Raw genomic sequence first — 20,948 nt, forward strand, 5'->3', positions numbered from 1 at the left:
ATAGAATAATTTCGGAACTTTTCCTTGTATTTTTTTTAAATTACTTGAGAAGGATAGGTATTAACTCTTCCTTAAATGTTTGGTAGAATTCATCTGGGAAGCCATCAAGTCCTGGACTTTGTTTTGGGAAATTTTTTTATTACTGATTCAATCTCCTTGCTGGTATTTGGTCTGTTCAAAATTTCTATTTCTTCCTGCTTAGTTTTGGTAGGCTATATGTTTCTAGGAATTCATCCATTTCTTCTAGATTGTGTAATTTGTTGGCATATAGTTTTTCATAATATTTTCTTATGATTGTGTTTCTGTGGTGTTAGTTGTTATTTTTCCTCTTTCAGTTGTGGTCTTATTGAGTACTCTTTCTTTCTTTCATGAATCTGATTAGAAGTTTATCAATTTTATTGATCTTTTCAAAGAGCCAGCTCCTGGTATTATTGATCTGGTCTATTTTATTTTTTATTTATTTTTTTTAGTTTCTATCTCATTTGTTTCTGTTCTAAACTTCATGATGTCCTTCCTTCTGCTGGTTTTAGGTTTTGTTTATTGTTCTTTTGATAACTGCTATAGGTGTAAGTTTACATTGTTGATTTGTGATTTTTCTTGCTTTTTGACTTAGGCCCATATTGTTAGAACTTCCTCCTTAGAATAGTTTTTGCTGCATCCCAAAGATTTTGTACCAGTGTATTTTCATTTTCATTTGTTTCCATGTGGTTTTTTTTTTTTAATTTCTTCCTTGAATTCTTGACTGACCCACTCATTGTTTAGTAGCAGGTTTTTTTTGTAAAGATTTACTTATTTATTTGAGAGAGAGAGAGTAGGGGGAGAGGGAAAGAGAGATGAAGAGAGAGAATCCCAAGCAGCCTCCACACCCAGCATGCAACCCCACATGGGGCTTGTTTTTGGAATATTCTGACTTGTGATCTATCTATTCTGGAGAATGTTCTGTGTGCACTTGAAAGGAATGTGTACTCTGCTGTATTAGGATGAAATATTCTGAATGTATAAAATCCTTCTGGTTGGCATGTCATTCAAAGCCACTCTCTCCTTGTTAGTTTACTGTTTGATGTATCCATCAAATGAGATGTAAATGAGATGTTAAACTCCCCCACTATTATTGATAGCTCCTTTATGTTTGTTATTAAATATTTTATGTATTTGGGTGCACCCATGGGGGTGCATAAATACAATTATTGTAATTTCTTGTTGGATTGTCTCCTTTGTTAATATATATTATCCTATTTTGTCCCTTTTTAGAGACTGTGTTTAAGTGTACTTTCTCTAAGATAAGCATTGCTACTGAGACTTTCTTTTGGCATACATTTGCATAATAAATGTTTCTCCATCTCCTTACTTTCTATTTGCAGGAATCTTTAGATCTGAAATGAATCTCTTGTAGTTAGGCTATAGATGGGTCTTTTTACAATTTTTAAAATTTTAATTTTAATTAATTTATTTTTATCCACTATGTCACCTATGTCTTTTGATTGGAGCATTCAGTCCATTTACATTCAAAGTAAATATTGATAAATATGTATTTATTGCCATTTTGTTACTTATTTTGTGTTTTATGTAGTTTATCTCTGTTTTTTCCTCTCTTTCGCTTTTTCAAGGTTTGCTGGTTTTCTTTGATATGCTTGGGTTCTTTACTCTTTATTTTCTGCATTTCTATTATTGTTTTTTTTATTTCTAGTTACTGTTTGGTTTATATATAACATCTTCATATGACAGTCTATATTAAGCTAATAGTTATTTAATTTGGAACTCATTCTATACTCCTCTCCCCTCCGTGTTTCAGATATGTGATATCATAGTTTATATCCTTTTATTCTGTGCTTCTTTGACTAATTTTTACAGATATACTTATTTTGTTTTGTTTTTGTGCTTCATATTTTTCTTACTCTTACACTTTTTGTTTTCCACTCATAGAGTCCCTCTTAACAGTTATTGTAGGGCTTATTTAGTGGTCATGAATTCTTTTAACTTTTATGTGCCTGAGAAACTCCTTATCTCTCCTATGTTAAATGATAACCTTATTGGATAGAGTATCCTTGGCTGCAAGTTTTTCCCTTTTAGTACTTTGAATATATACATCATGCCACTCTCTTCTGGCCTACAAAGCTATTATTGGAAAATCAGCTAATAGCTTTATGAGGTTTGTTTGGGATGTTTATGTCTTCTTTTCTCCTGCAACCCTTAAAGTACTTTATCACTATTTTTTTTTTTTTTGCCATTTTCATTACTATATGTCTTGGTATGGACTTCCTTGGGCTTAATTTGTTATAGCATCTCTGTTTCCTCTCCCAGATTCAGGAAGTTTTCAGCTATTATTTCTTCAAATACATTGTCTGCCCCCTTTTTTCTCTCTTGTTCTCCTGGGATCCCTATAACGCAAATGTTATTTTGTTTGATGGCATCACTGAATTCTAGAAGTCTATTCTCATTAGGCAGTATTTTTTTTCTCAACTGTTCAGATTTACTGCTTTCCATTGCTCCATCCTCCAGACTGATACATTCCTATTTCCTGTAGCCTACTATTTATTCCACCTATTGTATTTTTAATTTCATTTGAGTTCTTCATCTCTGATATGCTGTTTGTTTTTTATCTATTTGTTGAGGGTCTCAATGACATCTTTCACCCTTTTCTGAAGTCCAAAGAGCAATTTTATGATCATTACTTTAAATTCTCTATCAGACATACTACTTATTTCTGTTTCATTTAGATCTCCTGCTGTAATTTTGGCCTGTTCTTTCATTTGGAACATATTCCTCTGTCTCTTCATTTTGCCTACCTCTCTCTATCTGTTTCTTTGTGTTAGAAAGTCGGCTACATCTTCTGGTCTTCAAAGTAGTGGCTTTATGAAGCAAAGGTCCTTTTCTTCAAAGTAATCCATGCCTTATAACAGTGTTTTGCAGTGTAGTGTTCCCTATTTATCAGAAGCTGCTACTTCAGGGGAGTCTCCTATGTGTGTGCTGATAGCATCCTGCTATTGTGTCTGAGTTGTTTTTCCTTTCATACAGACTCTCTGCACTGATTGCTTGTTGTAGGCTGTTCTTGCTCTCTGTGGAGAAACTCAGTCAAGGCCAGTTCTTAGGGGGCATGACTAGAAGAGGACTCAGAGGTGAGGCAGAAGAATTAGCAAAATTTGCACTGAGCAGCTAGTCCTAGTCTGGATCCCTCATAGCAGAATGGCTGCTGGAGGTGCAGCTTCAAGTGGCAGCCATGAGTGTGGTGCTGTGTGTGTGTGGTGGCTGAGTAGGGCTCACAGATGGCATTAGTAAAATTTGCATTGAGCCCACCAGTCCTAGGCCAGATAACCTGAAGCATGACGGCTAATTGAGGGCAGGGCACAGGGAAGCTGTGGCTAGGTAGGGAGCATATGGAACTAACAAAATGTGTACTGAGCCTAAGGCCAAGGCCAGTATGTTTGGAGTGGGTGAGTACTCAGGAGAACTCATAATTAAGGACACACTCATAGTAGGTTAGGTAGTAAACATCTGTACAGTTAGTTCCACCTTCCACAGGTGACTCTGTTTCTGCTAGGGGATGGGGAAGGAAAATGGTGGCTGCCACTTCCTTTTTTTCCCCTAAGAAGTCCCCCAACATGTTCAAAAATCAATATAAATAGACCTTCTTCCCTTTGCCCCAGACACCGGGAAAACTGTTGTTTCCTTCCAGGCTTACCCAGTGGTGAGTCAGCTGATTTTTACAGCTCCGAACTCCAAGTCTCTCTGGTTATACAAACTCATAGAATTTAGCTACAATAGTGAATAGGAATGTTGAGGTCAGAAAATGCTTGCCCCCTGAAATCATAAAAAAATATTCTGCTATCTATCACTGAATATGGTATTACATGTGATTTTCTGGTTAATTTGTAAAAGCCCTTTATCTGATTCAGAAACTTCAACATTTGTACCACTTTGTAGAGTCACTGTTTTTTTAAATCATGAAGGTATATGAGTGTGTGTGTTTGTGTTTGTGTGTTTTGATTATGAACGTTGAATATACTGAATTTTGTCAAATGTTTTTCTGCATCTATTAACCTTTATTATTTTGTTTTTTCTTTAACGAATTAAATAGGTCACTTCTTTAAAAAGGCTTTATTTTTAAGTAATCTCTACATCCAACATGGGGCTCAAACTCACAACCCCAAATCAAGAGTTGCACACTCCATCAACTGAGCTAGCCATGCACACCTAACTTTTCAGACAATGATCCAGGCTTGCATTTTTAGGGTAAATTCCACTTTGGAATTATGTATTATTGTTTACATGTATTACATAATTTAAGTGATTGAGGATTTCTACATCTATATTCAGGAGGAATATCGTGTTGTAATTTTGTGGGGTTTTTTTAGGGGTTTTTTGTTTGTTTGTTTGTTTTGCTTTTATTTTTAGTTTTTTACTTTTCTGATTTGGGACCAAAGTAATCCTTATAACATGTTACGATGTATTACTGCCTCTTTCACTATTTTGAAGAAAATTGTGCAGGATTAGTATTATCTTTTAAAAAAATATTGTGAGATATAATTCACACACTTGAAAATTCACCTTTTTAAAAAAGTGCATGGTGGCTTTTCAGTGTATACACATAGGTATGCAATCATCTCCTTTAGCTAATCACAGAACATTTGATCTCCATTAAAAGCAAAGCTGTATCCTATGTGCAACCCTGTGACATAGGATAAACCTGTTATGTAATGAGTAAGTGAGGCTTTCTATATACTGTTGAACACTGTTTTTTTTTTTTAAGACTTTACATTTACCTTAATAACATATTATTAGACAGTGTTTTACTTGTGATATCTGATTTTGATATGACAGTAAAACTAGCTCCATAGAATAAGCTGATAAATGTTCTCATCATTTTGACTTTTGGAGGAGTTTTAAAACATTTGTGTTAATATTTTTATTATTTGGTAGAAATAAACAGGGTAGCCATCTGGGCCAGGGTTTTGTTGTAAGAAATTTTATGATTACTGACTCATTCACTTTATCCATTACAAATCTATAATGCTTTATTTTATCTAACTTATTATTACACATTTGTTCATGGTATTTCCTTATGATTCTTTTTATCCTTTACTATCTTAGCCAATAGTGGCATCCCTTTATCCCTGATATTGTGATTTGAAGTGATTTTTTTTTCCCAAGGTCATTGTTTAATTAGTTGTTTATCCTTTCATAGAACCAACTTTAGACTCTATGTATTTTTAAACTTTCTATTCCATTTATTTCTATGTTTTTCTTTGTTATCTCCTTTGTTCTACTTGTTTAGGGTTGAGTTTGTTCTTTTTCTACTTTATTAAGTAAGGGTAAAGTTTAGGGTAATAGTTTTTGAGTTGAGATTTTTCTTTTTTATTACTATTGTTTACAGCTCTAAATTTCTCTCCATATACTATCTTAACTGTGTAACTTCTGTCATGGTATATGTTTGTTTTAATCATTTGAAAATACTTTCTAATTCCCCTTCCAATTCCTTAATAGTCTAATGGTTATTAAGGAAAATGCAAATTAATTTATTTTCTCCTTTACATCCTTTAAAATTTCAATTTCTTTCCTGAGACTTACTATTTTTTATTTGTTTTAAATGTATTCATATTTACTCAGCTCTTATCTTGACCATTTTAAAGTCTTTTGTCAAGTATTTCTAATTTCTTTCTTATGTCTTTGTTGGTATCTAGTGATTTTTCTGTCAGTTTGTGATTTTCTAGGATCTTATTTTGAAAATTGATCTTCAACTGAAACCAGAATGTTTCATATTATGTTACTGTTTAGATTGTTTGAACTTTCAGAATTTATTTTTGCCAGCTTTCTCTTAAATTGCTACAAGGAGGGAAAAGGAGGTTATTGTGTTATAAGATCCAATTAAAGGTAGAAGTATCAGTTTCTGATTCAGCTTCTATTGATGCTTGAGTGAGTGATGCCTCTGGATACAGGTGGAAGTTCCAGATCCACACAAGATCTGTATTGACCCCATAGTATGAGTGGTGATTTCTGGGCAAGGGTGAAATTGCTGACTCTCCATTAGGTCAGCAGTGGCCTTTGTCTTTGTCTAGTAAGTCAATGTCTGGGCATATTCAGGAAGTTTTTATTGATATTTTCTCACTTTCCAATTTCTTTGCATGTCTTGTAATGTTTCTTTGTTGATAACATTTAAAATAATGTAGCAACTCTTGAAATTAAATTTCTTCTGCTTCTCAGGGATTATTATGGTTGTTTTTATAATTACTGTTTGTGGTTTTCCTCAATTTTATAATATATTATTTGCTGTGTATGACCACTGATATATCTTCTTGACTATAGTAGTAAGCTATGGTTAGACATTCTTTTTGCTTTGCAATAGATTTTGTGTGTATGCTTCAAAACATGTTAACACTCCTACAATTAAAATTCTGCCTTCACTTTACGTTCTGGTTGAGTGTATCTAAAAGATCAGCCTGGGATTATACATTAGGTGGGGCCTAATCAGGTCTTTCCTGGCTCATGTATAAAACTCCAAATGCATCTGGCTTTTTAGATTCTCAGAAGTAGGTTACATAGCTTTTCAAGGCCACCTTTTGACCTCTCATTTCCAGCTTTTCATTTTGAGTTCTTGGTCAGCTTTTAGTTTCCTCAAACTGTTACTGCTATCTCAAAGAGTTGCAATTATTAATAACTGCCACTGATTGCTTCTGATAAGGGTTCCAGGGGAAAGGTTGTTTGCCGTGAGTGAGTTCTGAGTCAGATCAAATAAAGATAAGCAATACAAATGAATGTTTGCACAGAACTGCCAGACAAGTCAAATAATGAAAAATAACTGATGTTGGTACTTTGGGGGAAGCTTGAAATACATACTTCTTCCTTAGTGACTGTTAGTCTCTCAGGTTTCATGAGTACTATGATCGTAAGTTTCCTGGTTTTCAAGTTTATTGTGGAGTACAGGGATGCAATAGGAAAAACTAAAATGCTATAGATTTCATTAACCTTAACAGATCCAGCCATTTTTATTAGCTTTTTGTTCCTCAGATTGTTGCACAAGTCTTTGGTTAATTTCTGGCATTCTAAAAAATTGATTTTGACAATTGTTGCCAGTGTCCTTGTGTCCTTGTGCTTTTATGGACCAGCAGGAGGTTTTTACTCCATCACTAGAGAAATTTCAATATTATTTCTTAAAAGTTTGGTAGAATTTTTCTTAAAAAAAAAATTGGACCAGAAATATTCTTTCCTGTATTTTTTATTAAAAATTCAGTCTCTTAAATATAGACAGACCACTCTACTCATGTTTTCTATTCTTCTTGAGTATATATTCAGGTTTATTTTTTAATTCCTTGTAGTAGTCTATTATTTTGAAAATGTCTTTACGGTTGACAGCAATGCTTCTTCTTTAAATCTTGACATTTGTAATTTTTGCATTTGTCGTCTTATTTTTTCACCTTGGTCAGTCTAATAAGAGGATTTCTAATACATTGATGTTTATTGATAAGTAGCTATTTAATCATTTTTACTATTTTCTCTATTGTTTTCTTGTTTTTAGCCTCAGTTTTGCTCCTATATCTGTTACCTTTTCCTGATTTTTATTTATTTATTTATCTATTTATTTATTTATTTATTTATTTATTTATTTTGGAGGGTAATTGATTTTTCCCCCTATTTTCTTGCAGGGAAACTTAGATTACTTATGCCTTAAATTTCCATAAACTACTTTAGCAGCTTTCCTCAAATTTGGTATGCACAGAATTTTCATTCAAATCACTATTTTCCAGTTTCTCTTGCCACTTCCTATTTGATCTCATGGGTTATCTAGAAAGATGTTTAATTTACAAAAATGTAGGAATATTTGATTATCTTTTAATTATCACAGAAATTATAACAGTTAAAATAACCATATTCAATACATTCAAAATCTTAAGAAGATGAATAAAAGGCATAAAAAAGAATAACATCTCATTTCCAAAGTGAAAAAAAAAATACACACACACACACACACACACACACTTGATGAGATTAATAATAAACTAAATATTATAGGGAGAAAAAAGATTAGCAAATTTTACAAGTATCAATAGAAAGTATCCACAATGAACCCCAGAGAGAAAATGTATCAAAGAGAATGTTCATAGCATCACTGAGCTGTATGACATCAGGTGGTATGATATACGTGTAATTGGAATCCTGTGAAAGAGAAGAGATGGGATTAGAGAACAAATCTATGAAGAATTTATGGTTGAACATTTTTTAAAATTGATAATTCCTTCATTTTTATAATATCATCTACTTAAAATTTTTAACATATCCAGAAGAGAGTAAGATGGCAGCAGAATAGGAGGATCCTAGGCTTGGCTCATACCATGAACACAACTAGATAAGTATCAAATCATCTTAAATATGCCAGAAATAGATCTGAAAACTGAAGAACAAACTCCCAAACTAAAGGGAGAGAAGAGACAACATTGAAGAAAGTAGGCAGTGTGGGGACATGGTTTAGAAGAGAAAGGGATTGCAGGTGCTATACGGCAGAAGGAGCCATGACCTCAGAGAAGGAACAGGAGCACATTCTTAATCTGGGGAAGGAAATAGACATCCAGATCCAGGAGGCACAGATACCTTCCATGAAAATCAATAAAACGAAGTCAACACTGAGACACACTGTAATTAAGTTTACAAAATATAGTGATAAGAGAAAAAATGAAAAACAGAATGGCAACAGAAGACAATAACTTATAAAGGAAAACTCATAAGGGGGATCCCTGGGTGGCGCAGCGGTTTGGCGCCTGCCTTTGGCCCTGGGCGCGATCCTGGAGACCCGGGATCGAATCCCACGTCAGGCTCCCGGTGCATGGAGCCTGCTTCTCCCTCTGCCTGTGTCTCTGCCTCTCTCTCTATCTCTCTGTGACTATCATAAATAAATAAAAATTTAAAAAAAAAAAAAAAAAAACTCATAAGGTTAGGAGATTTCTCAACAGAAACTTATCAAAGCAGGGCACCTGGTTGCTCAGTGGTTAAGCATCTGCCTTTAGCTCAGGTTGTGATCCCGAGGTCCTGGGATTGAGTCCTGCATCAGGCTCCCCACAGACAGCCTGCTTCTCCTTCTGCTCATCTGCCTCTCTTTGTGTGTCTCTCATGAATAAATAAATAAAATCTGAAAAAGGAAGAAAGAAAAAGAAAAGGAAGAAGGAAGGAAGGAAGGAAGGAAGGAAGGAAGGAAGGAAGGAAGGAAGGAATATTCAAAGTGTTAAATGGGAAAAATCTACTGCCAAGAATACTCAATCCAGAAAGGCTATCATTTGAAATAGAGAGATAAAGAGTTTCCCAGACAAACAAAAGCTGAAGGAGTTACTGACTACAAACTAGCCTTGCAAGAAATATTAAAGGGGATCAAAAGTGGAAAGACAAGCAAGGATTGGAGATTTCCAGAAACAATGGCAATACAAATAATAAAATACCAATAAATACATATCTATCAATAATCACTTAGAATGCAAATGGACTAAGTACTCCAATCAAAAGACATAGAGTGAGAGAGTGGTTTAAACAAAAGAAAAAAAGACCCACTTATATGCTGCCTCTAAGGACTCATTTTGAAGCTAATGATACCTGCAGATTGACAGTGAAGGAATGAAGAAATATTTATCACGCAAATGGATGTCAGTGAAAGCTGGGGTCCAAAAAGTTAATAAATAAAATCAAGAAATTAAGTTGGAGTAGCAATACTTATATCGGACAAAATAGACATTAAAGCAAAGATTGCAACAAGTGACAAAGATCGACCAGAAAATTAAATAAATTTTAAAAATACATGGAAACTAATGAAAATAAAAACACAATGGGTTACAACTTCTGGGATGCAAGAAAAGTGATCTTAAAAGAGAAATATATAGCAATACAGGCCTACCTTGAGAAGCAAGAAAAATCTCAAATGACCAACCTAACTTTATACCTAAAGGAGCTAGGAAAAGAACGACAATTGAAGTCTAATACCAGCAGAAGGAAGGAAATAATAAAGAAGAGAGAAGAAATAAATGATATAGAAACTTTAAAAAAAATCTGAACAGATCAATGAAACCAGGAGCATGTTCTTTGAAATAACTAATAAAATTGATAAACCTCTAGCCAGACTTATCAAAGAGAGAAAGACAGAGAGAGAGAAGTCCCAATGAATAAAATCATAAATGAGAGAGGAGAAATAACAACCAATGCCACAGAAAAACAAATGATTATTGAGAGAATATTTTGAAAACCTCTATGTTGGCATTGTCCATATTGGACAATCAGGAGAAAAATAGATAAATTCTTAGAAACATATAAATGACCAAAACTGAAACAGGAAGAAATAAAAAACTTGAACATCAATAACCAGGCAAGAAATTAGATCAGTCATCAAAAAACTTCCTAAGAACAAAGGTCTAGGACTAGATGACTTCACAGGCAAATTCTACCAGAAATTTAAAGAGGAGTCAATGCCTATTCTTCTCAAACTATTCCAAATAAGAGAAAAGGAAAGAAAACTCCCAAATTCATTCTATGAGGCCATCTTATCCTGATACCAAAACCAGATAAAGACACTACTAAAAAAGAATTACAGGCTAAAATCCTCACAATACTAGCAAACCAAATCCAAAAATATATTGAAAATAAATCATTCACCATGATTAAATACGATTAATTCCTGGGTTGGCAGGGTGATTCAATATTTGCAAATCAATCACATTAATAAAAAGAAAGAACCACATGATCCTTTCAACAGATTAAAAAAAAAACTGACAAAGTACACCACTCATCCACGATAAAAAGCCTCAATAAAGTAGGTTTCAAGGGCACATACCTCAACTTAATAAAGACCATACATGAAAAACCCATAGTTAATATCATCCTCAATAGGGAAAATCTGAGAGCTTTTCCTCTACAGTGAGGAAGAAAATAGGAATGTCAACTCACAGCACTGTTATTTAACATAGTACTGGAAGTCCTAGCTTCAGCAATCAGACAATGAAAATAAATAAAAGGCATCTAAATTGACATGGAAGAAGTCAAATTTTCATTATTTGCATATGATATGATACTATATATATAGAAAAATCTAGGGATCCCTGGGTGGCGCAGCGGTTTGGCGCCTGCCTTTGGCCCGGGGCGCGATCCTGGAGATCCGGGATCGAATCCCACGTCAGGCTCCCGGTGCATGGAGCCTGCTTCTCCCTCTGCCTGTGTCTCTGCCTCTCTCTCTCACTGTGTTCCTATCATAAATAAAAAAAATAAATAAATAAAAAAAAAAAAAAAAAAAAAAAAAAAGAAAAATCTAAAAACTCCACCTAAAAATTGCTACTACTATTACATAAATTCAGTAAAGTTACCGGATACAAAATCAATGTACAATAATCTGTTGCATTTCTATGCACCAATAATGATGCAGCAGAAAGTAAAATTAAGGAATAAATCTGATTTGCATTTGCACCACAAACCTAACCAAAGAGGTGAAAGATCTGTACTCTGAAAACTATAAAACCCTGATGAAAGAAACTGAAGATGACAAAAGAAAAGGAAAAACTTTCCATGTTCATGAAATAGAATGTCTATTAAATGTCTATACTATCCAAAGCAATCTACATATTTAATGAAATTTCTATCAAAATACCAACAGCATTGTTACAGAACTAGAACAAACAATCCTAAAATGTGTATGGAATCACAAAAAAAAAAACAAAAAACAAAACAAAACAAAACAAAAAAAACAAATAGCCAAAGCAATCTTAGAGAAGAAAAGCAATGCTAGAAGCATCACAATTCCAGACTTCAATTTTATAGTACAAAGTTGTGGTGACTAAAACAGTACGGTAGAGACACAAAAATAGATACATAGGTCAATGGAACAGAACAGAAACACAGAAATGAACCCACAGGTATATGGTCAATTAATCTTCAACAAAGCAGGAAAGAATATTCACTGCGAAAAAGAATGTCTCTTCAACAAATAGTGTTAGAAAAACTGGACAGCAACATGCAAAAGAATAAAACTGGACCACTTTCTTAGATCATACACAAAAATAAACTCAAAATGGATGAAAAACCAAAATATGAGACCTGAAACCATATGAATCCTAAAGAACACAGGTTAAGTAACATCTTTGACATCAGCCACAATAACTTCTTCCTAGCTATGTCTCCCAAGGCAAGGGAAACAAAAGCAAAAATAAACTATCAGGACTTCATCAAGATAAAAAACTTTTGCACAGTAAAGGAAAAAAATCAATAAAACTAAAAGGCAACTTATTGAATGGGAGAAGATATTTGCAAACGACATACCTGATTAAGGGTTAGTATCCAAAATATACAAAGAACTATAAAACTCAATATTGATAAAGTAATTAATCCAATTAAAAATGGGCAGAAGACATGAATAGACATTTTTCCAAATAAAACATACAGATGGACAGCAGACACATGAAAAGATGCTCAAAATCACTGATCATTGGGGTAATTAAAACCAAACATAAGGCACCTAGATGGCTCAGTAGTTGAGCATCTGCCTTTGGCTCAGGTCATGATCCCGGGGTCCTGGGATTGAGTCTCATATCAGGCTCCCCGCAGGAAGCCTTTTTCTCCCTTTGCCTATATTTCTGCCTCTCTCTCTCACTTTCTCGTGAATAAATAAATAAAATCTTAAAAAAACATAAATGGAGATTATCACCTCACACCTGTCAGAGTGGCTAAAATCAAAAACATAAGAAACAACAGGTGTTGGTGAGGATGTGGAGAAATGGAACCTTCTTACACTGTTGGTGGGAATGCAAACTGGTGCAGCCACTCTGGAAAACAGTATGCAGGTTCCTTAGAAAGTTAAAAATAGAACTACCCTCTGATCTAGCAACTGCACTAGTATTTACCCAAAGAATAAAAAAATACTAATTCAAAGGATACATGCTCCCCTATGTTTATAGCAGCATTATCTACAATAGCCAAGTCATGGAAACAGCCTGTGTCCATCGACTGATGAACACAAAATGAAGATATGGTATATACATATAATGGAACAGTATTCAGCCATAAATAAGAATGATATTTTGCCATTTGTAGTTATTAGATTATTAAGCTAAGTGAAATAAGTCACTCAGAGAAAGAAAAATACCATATGATTTCACTCCTATTTGGAATGTAAGAAACAAATGAGCAAAATGAAAAATAAAAAAGTGATGAAGGGGTAAATCAAGAAATAGTCTCTTAGTATAGAGAACAAGTTGATAGTTACCAGGAGGGAGACGTGTGGGGGGATAGGTTATATAGGTGATGGGGATTCAGGAATGTACATGCCATAAGCACAGGGTGATGTATGAAAGTGTTGTATCACTGTATTGAACATCTGAAAGTAATATTACACTGTATGTTGAATTAAAAAACAAAAAAAAGCCTTTTTGTTAACATATTGAATAGTTATTTTGTTTTAAAGTCTTTGTGTGGTTAATTTAAACATCTGCTTCAGTCTGGGTTGATACTGACTTTTCATTTCATTACAGGTAATATTTCCCATTTCTATGCATACCTGATAAGTTTTTACTAGATCCCCACACTGTGAATTTTACCGTAGAGAGTGATGATTTTTGTATCCTTATAAATTGCTTTTTGAGATTCTTTCTGAGAAAGACAAGTTACATGAAAAAAGTTTGACCTTTCAGGTCTTATGTTTAAAATTTGTCAGTGAGTACCAGTAGTGTTGAATCTAGGGCTAAGGACAGACAGACCTCCGAGATATTGTGGGTTTGGTTCTGAACTACCATGATAAAGCAAATATCACCATAATGTGAGTCAAATGAATTTGTGGTTTCCGAGTGCATGGAAAATTTGTGTTTACACTATATTGTAATCTATTAAGTGAACAATAGCATTATGTCTAAAAAACAATGCATGTACCTTAACTTAAAAATATCTTATTGCCAAAAAAATGTTAACTATCATCTGAGCTTTCAGGGAGTCATAATCAATGATTACAGGTCAACATACATATAATAACTAAAAGCTTGAACTATTGTAAGAATTACCAAAATGTGACAGAAATACACAAAGTGAGCAAATGCTATTGGAAAAATAGTGGTAACAGACTTGCTCCATGCAGGGTTGCCACAAACCTTCAATCTGTACTAAAAAAAAAAAAAAAAGATGCAATATTTGTGAAGCACAATAAAACAAGCTATACCTACATTCCTCATTTCTGAGGCAAAACCCTGTTTACTCAATTCCATGCTCCATGAATTATGAGTTTTCCAATCTGTCTGGTGAGAACAGACACTGTTCCTGGCTCTAAGTGCCAGATATCATTCCCTTTTATCACTTCAGGGGGTTCTTTTCTCATTGTTAAGTAACTTCCCTTCATGAGTGCACTCATGCATATTCTGTTGAATACTCTAGTGAAAGTCTCTGCAGATGTCTGTAGTTCTCAATGCAGCTCTTTTACACTGTTCTACAAACTCTAGTCACTTTTATCTTCTCAAGTTCTTAGCTCCTTCTCCAATCAGATGCTGAGTTCTGCCTGGATTGTCTCTCCCTCTGCTATGGGCTGGAAGCTTTCTCAGGTATAGAGCTCCTCTATTTATTTTCTGTCTCTTAGAATTTATTGTACTCCTTGCCATTGTTATGTCTTTCTCTCAGTGCTCCCTTCTCTCTAGGTCTTCTTCACCACCAGGCACCCTGCAACACTGCTCCCAATCCTCCTTGCATATGCTCAATGAGGAATAAAGGAAAAGGGACTGCAAGAGGTGTGATTTCTCCTGTCTGTGGCTATAAATGTTCTTTAATCTTCTGCTAACACATACTGGGCCTTCAGAAATTTCTTAAAATCTATAACTAAATTATCTTATCTGACTGGTATTAGGGCTGGTCTCTGTTTCTGATAAACAAATGCTAGCTTCACATTTCCTCTGGCACGTGCCTGTGTTTCCTTATATTTCAACTTAAGACTTCTACATATGAATCTGGAGTAGAACACAGTTCAGCCCACAATAGTATTTATAGCATCAATTTCACAAATGGCAAGATCCCATCTTTTTTAATGGTTGTGTAAGAATGACATCTTGCCATTGGGACAACATGGACAGACCCAGGGGGGATTTATATTAAGTGAAATAAGTCAGATTGAAAAAGATAAATACCATAGAATTTCACTCATATATAGAAACTAAGAAATGAATAAACAAACAAACAGCAGAATCAGACCTATAAATACAGAGAACAAACTGACAGTTGCCAGATGGAAGGGGGTGAGGGGATGAACAAAAAAGATTAAAGGGAATGGGAGATACAGGCTTCCAGTTATGGAATGAATAAATCATGGAAATAAAAGATACAGCATAGGGACTATAGTCAATGATACAATAACAGCATCACATAGTGACAGATGATATGTACACTTATGGAAGTCCAGCATAGTATATAGAGATACTGAATGGCTGTTGTATACCTGAAACTAATGCAATATTGTGTGTCAACTATACTCAAAAATAATAATAAAGCATCAAATTTGTAAATTAGACTTAATTTTTATCATTGTATATTTAAAATAATTTATAAACAACTTTTAAAAACATTTTAATTTAAGAGAAGAGGCCACTTGTAGATGATTATGAGTCATTTCTCATATTCAAGTGTAAAAGCAGAATACCAAGGTAACATGCTATACTTGTGAAATAAATATTAGCTTTTAAGTATATTATCTACTTAGCCACTATATACAGTCAGTTATGCAAAAAACTAAACAATATTTCAGCTCCACAATTCCAGCTGTTGTCTTTATATTGAAAGATGAGATCCCTTTAGATTAGAATGTTTTTTAAAAGATCTTAAAGATGATAAAACTTATTCATTCATCATTCTGTATTTGTAACTATGGAGAATGTATACGTTACAAAAAGAATTTCTATAGACCAGCATAATCATATAAATTAGAACTACAAATACCCAAGGTCTCAGAGGTAATTTAGATCTGCCAGTGGTGGTTTCTTTCTTATATTACTGTCAATGACATTTGGTTCAATTTCAAATGCAATACAGTTTTTCCCTGCAAAGTAGATTAAACTATTTGTTTCTTTGTAGCACATTATTATTCTAGTTATTTGACTTCGAATTATTTTATTGCTTATCTTATTTGGCTTTTACCTATATCAGCTATAAGTTTACATATTTTACCTGTACAATATACAAACATACAAACCCATATACATTGTGTATACCTGCATAAACATACACATACATATATATAGTCTCCTTTAAAACTATCTCAATCTGTGGTGCATAAATGAATTTTCTGATTCTTTTTCCTCTATGATCAGAGGTAGGAAGAACAGGCACACATCCCAATATAATATTCCAGTCCTTAATGTCATCATGCAATTTACCACAATTTAGAGTTTCTTCATGCTCATATTATATCAGTCTTCTAACACTACAGTCCAAATTTATATCTGTCTTGTATGTTTTCTCCCTCATAGATTTTTCAATATTTTTTCAAGGTTTAGCCAATGACAGCTACTTAAATTTTATACCTGAAGCAAAAGTTTCAGGAAATATCTCCAATACTTTAACTTCTTAAACTATTTCTTTGTGATTTGTAGCACCACCCTTAATAAACAAGTTAAGGGAGGAGAAGAGAAACTGGAGTCAAAAACAACAGGTCAAACAAATTATACCCAACCAGAAGATCCTTTTCACTGTTTGCCAAATATAAATAAACAATATCTTTGTGTCTACTGTACAACGATTTTGTCTTTGTTCTATCCATCACTGAAGTCAAAGAATTCACATATTTGTACCTTTTCCCAGTGGTAATAGATTTTGTTGTTTCTTTAGCAACATTGGTTCAAGACCACATACACAAGATTACAAAGTAGACACCATTTATACTAATCAGTAGTAACTGATATATGTATGCATTTACAAATAACTCATCTTGCCAGTATATTGTACTACACATAATATTGAAACCATATGTTAAGTAATAAAAAATATGAGAAATTCTCAAAATTGTTTTAAATGTGAATATCAGAAATCTTATGTGTCCCCCCTGAAACAAAATGGTTTCAGTGTGTTGATTGTGACTCGAAGTGGTAGTCCAGGTCTGTCAGAGATAGATAGATAGATAGATAGATAGATAGATAGATAGATAGAATCCTGTATTCATGTGGAAGTCAGAAAGATATATATAAATGCATGCCATATAGATATCTGTATATTTTAATATCTACTTGAGAGATTATAATTATCTGTAATCCTAGTTTTCATAACCAAACAATAGGAAAGTGATAAACATCACAGATAGGGCAGTAACATACAAAAGTAATGGAAAGTATCTGTACTCCATGAAACATCTTTTAGATAAAAACAAAGCAACAAACAAATAGGCCATCATTTCTATGGCATTGTACTGCATATTAGCTGATAGACACTAAAAATTCCTTACTCCATAATGTCTCTTGCCCTCAAAAGACATTATGTAAACACTGACCCATATATAATTGTTTCCCTTCTTTTTCTTTATGTGATTTTAATATGTGGCCCTCCTCTAAAGAACATTCTCACTAGTTGTGAAAACACACACACTGGAAACATTGAAATAATAACAGAAAGCAGTTTATGGATATAAGCCTGTGTGAAAGGTTTGGACAAAATCGCTACTGACTTCAGCATGTTGGGTAATAAATATGACACATTTATGGATATTAGGATTAACATAAAGGCCTCTGCATTTCCCCAAAGCACAGAACTAATTCAGGACTTCAGAGTTACTGTTATAATTGTCAGGAATGGGATTGAAAACTAGGTCTTCAGTAGAAAGATAGCACAAGAAATCTGGAGCTGAGCACAGGTAGCTTATTGCTAATGAGAGCATAAGACCAGGACTCCAGGTTTATCTTAACCACCTGTGTAATCTTAGACAAGGAATTACATATCTCTAGGCCTCAGCTTTATCAGGTATAAACTGGAAGCCTGAATTAGAGAAAATATTCATTTTATGTTGATGAGGCTTTAGGAGAATAGAATGTCAGGTGGAGAACATAAGTGCAGGCCTCACATTCCCCAATACTGATAATACCTGTAAAAAAGGTCTATGTCACTTATCATGTATATCAAAATATACCTTTGTTTGAGGATTAAAACATGATTATGTTCGAAAAATGTTACATTAAAAAAAAATCAAGAACCAATGGGTTAGTTTATCTCTTCCAGTTGATGATGTTTTACAGAAATGTCACTGAGAACACTTGTTGATAATGGAATAAGTGTATTCTTTTCATCATTAGAAAATTCTGGAGACAAATTAACTGTAGGTTCACTTTAATAGCTTGAAGTCTCCTTGGTAAAGCCCAAGGCATACTCTCACTCATATCATCAAATAGCATTCATGGCCATAAGGGAGTTGTACCATAGAAAAGTTAACCAATTGAGCTAAAACATTTGAAAGGCAGAAAAGCACATCTATCTCTCTTTTACCCTCTTTTCCTCACTTACCTCCTGGTTTAAGCCTCTACCTGTTGGCAACACATGCATCCTCAAGTAGTCTACACATCTTTCTTTTACACTGTACCTTCTGATGCTAACTCCAAGGCATTATTCTAATATCGAACAACCTTCTGCACATCACTGTTGCCAATGGTCATTTACAAATCTGCCAATGTTTATTGTGATGATCAAGAATATTTTCTCACCAGGTTAAATATCTTTTAAACCATAAATTAAGGTGCTAAAACTTCTATTTTATTTTTTTTTAAGTCTGATACAAATTCACTGATGCTAGGTAAGATGATAATACCTGAAGGTTTCTTTTCCCAATATTGAATCAACAAATGTAACTCTAAATTCAGAAAATTTCTTAACACTCGGTAGTAGAAACAGAATAGACTAGGTAGCTTAAAAGTCCTGGGTTCAGGGATGCCTGGGTGACTCAGGAGTTGAGTGTCAGCCTTTGGACTAGGGCATGATCCTGGAGTCCTGGGACTGAGTCCCACATTAGGCTTCCTGCATGGGGCCTGCTTCTCTCTCTGCCTATGTCTCTGTCTCTCTCTGTGTCTCTCATGAATAAATAAAATCTTAAAAAAAAAGTCCTAGGTTCATACCCTAAATTTTCTAACTATAGCCTTGGAGGAGTTACTGAATGACCCACAGTGTCCTTGTCTATAAAACAGCAATTTAATTTTGTTTCAGAAGATTGTGTGAAAACTAATTCCCTGGTGAGATGCTGAGATCATAGTAGGAATTAACAAGCTAAATCCCATTTCTTCCCCTGCCAATACATTATTTTTGGTTTTAAGAGGCCATATGTGTTCCTTTAATTTCCTCCAATATGTCTGGCCAAGATGCATTCTGGTCACTGTGTATCCTTGCAGACCCAAGGAGACATTACACAAATTTCTGTGGTAGGCATAGAAGGAGTCCCTTGTGGTACTCTGGTTATATTGTCCTTCATGTGTTAAGGTTTGACTTGTATTAACTCTCAAGTAATATATGACATTTTCATATACAGATTTCATTCTCTCTCTAGAAAATATTTTAGAGTTTCTAACATAATCTTGCTCCTATAGGAATAAATACTATTTCCAATTGTTTGTAGTGCACTTCTTAGGCTGTTATTCTAAACTTCCCATAACACTACCATGAATCTCTCTACTATACCAGGCATCCATGAAAGCTGCCTTTGAGTTTTTTAAGTGAGCCAAGCAGAATAGTTATTCATTCTTCCAATGAATATTGTGGAGTATTTCCTATGTGCCAGAGGTGATAATGAGTACTTGAAATACAATGTTGAAAAAGGTAGGCAAAACTTCTTTTATTAAAGTGGGGGTACTGAGGATAAACAAATGCTTAAGTAATGTAAATTAGAGTCCTAAGACAGATGAACACTGCATAGCAGTCAGGAGTGACTAGGAAAGGACTTCCTAGTTATAAGATACTTAAACTGAAACTTGAATGATGAAAAAGAGTTGACTTAGCAAAGATCTAGAAGACTGTTGCACAGGCTCAGTATGAAGTTCTAAAACAGTTTGTGACTATGTCATTAGTTTGATAGGTGTATCTACTGTCTTTTAAAAATTTAGAAATTTTTACATCAAAATAGCCATTATTATTTTATTATTCTATGCTATTCATGTTTCCTTATAAAAGAATATTAGAACATTGGTTTTAATTCTGACAATATATTTGGTGTGGTTCAATACTAAATATCTAAATTTACATTTGTTTTTATATATTTTCAATATTATAATTTTAAGGAAAATCACTAGTAAAATCATAACAATTTATCTGTTGTGGTTTTGTTGTCTTGTACTTTTCCAATATCCCCATATATTCAAATATAAAATCTATGTTAGTTAAATTATTTTCCCAAGAAAAAACTACATTCCTCATTCATTCTATATTATCATGTATTGAATCTCTTCTCAAAATTACTGTTTCAACTTTTCAACAACAGTATATCCATCAATATGGTACTGGAAAAAACATTAAGTATAATTAAAGTTAAGTGGTTTATAATTTGTTGGTAGAATTGATTTTTCTCTCAAACTTAGGCTTCTAAAATCAAGTGTGCTTTCCTGAAACTGGAAAAGTATGTTCTTGACTCTATGTTTTCTCCTCATTAATAAATGCTGGCATGTCTAGTAATTGAATAGTATGTAGGCAACACAATCATGATGGTTTGAGTTTTCTTAGATTTGTATAGAGTTGATGAGGAGAAAATATTTCCTTTTAAATCACTTTTGTTTATTTTGATTTATTTTAATCCAAAGTAACAAAAATAATTGGTTTTAATAATACAAACTCTGTTGTTATAGAATAGTGTCTCTGTCAAAAAGACAGAAAGTAGAAAGGTTAGCAGAGGCATTTTGTTACTTAGGGATAAGAACATCAGGAACCACACTGAGAAATTAAAACAAATAAACTATGCCCAGCATTCTTGTTTTTCAGCTTCACAAGTCTTCTTTTTTTAAAGATTTTATGTA

This window comes from Vulpes lagopus, chromosome 7, assembly GCF_018345385.1.
Source record: "Vulpes lagopus strain Blue_001 chromosome 7, ASM1834538v1, whole genome shotgun sequence".
Taxonomy (NCBI): domain Eukaryota; kingdom Metazoa; phylum Chordata; class Mammalia; order Carnivora; family Canidae; genus Vulpes; species Vulpes lagopus.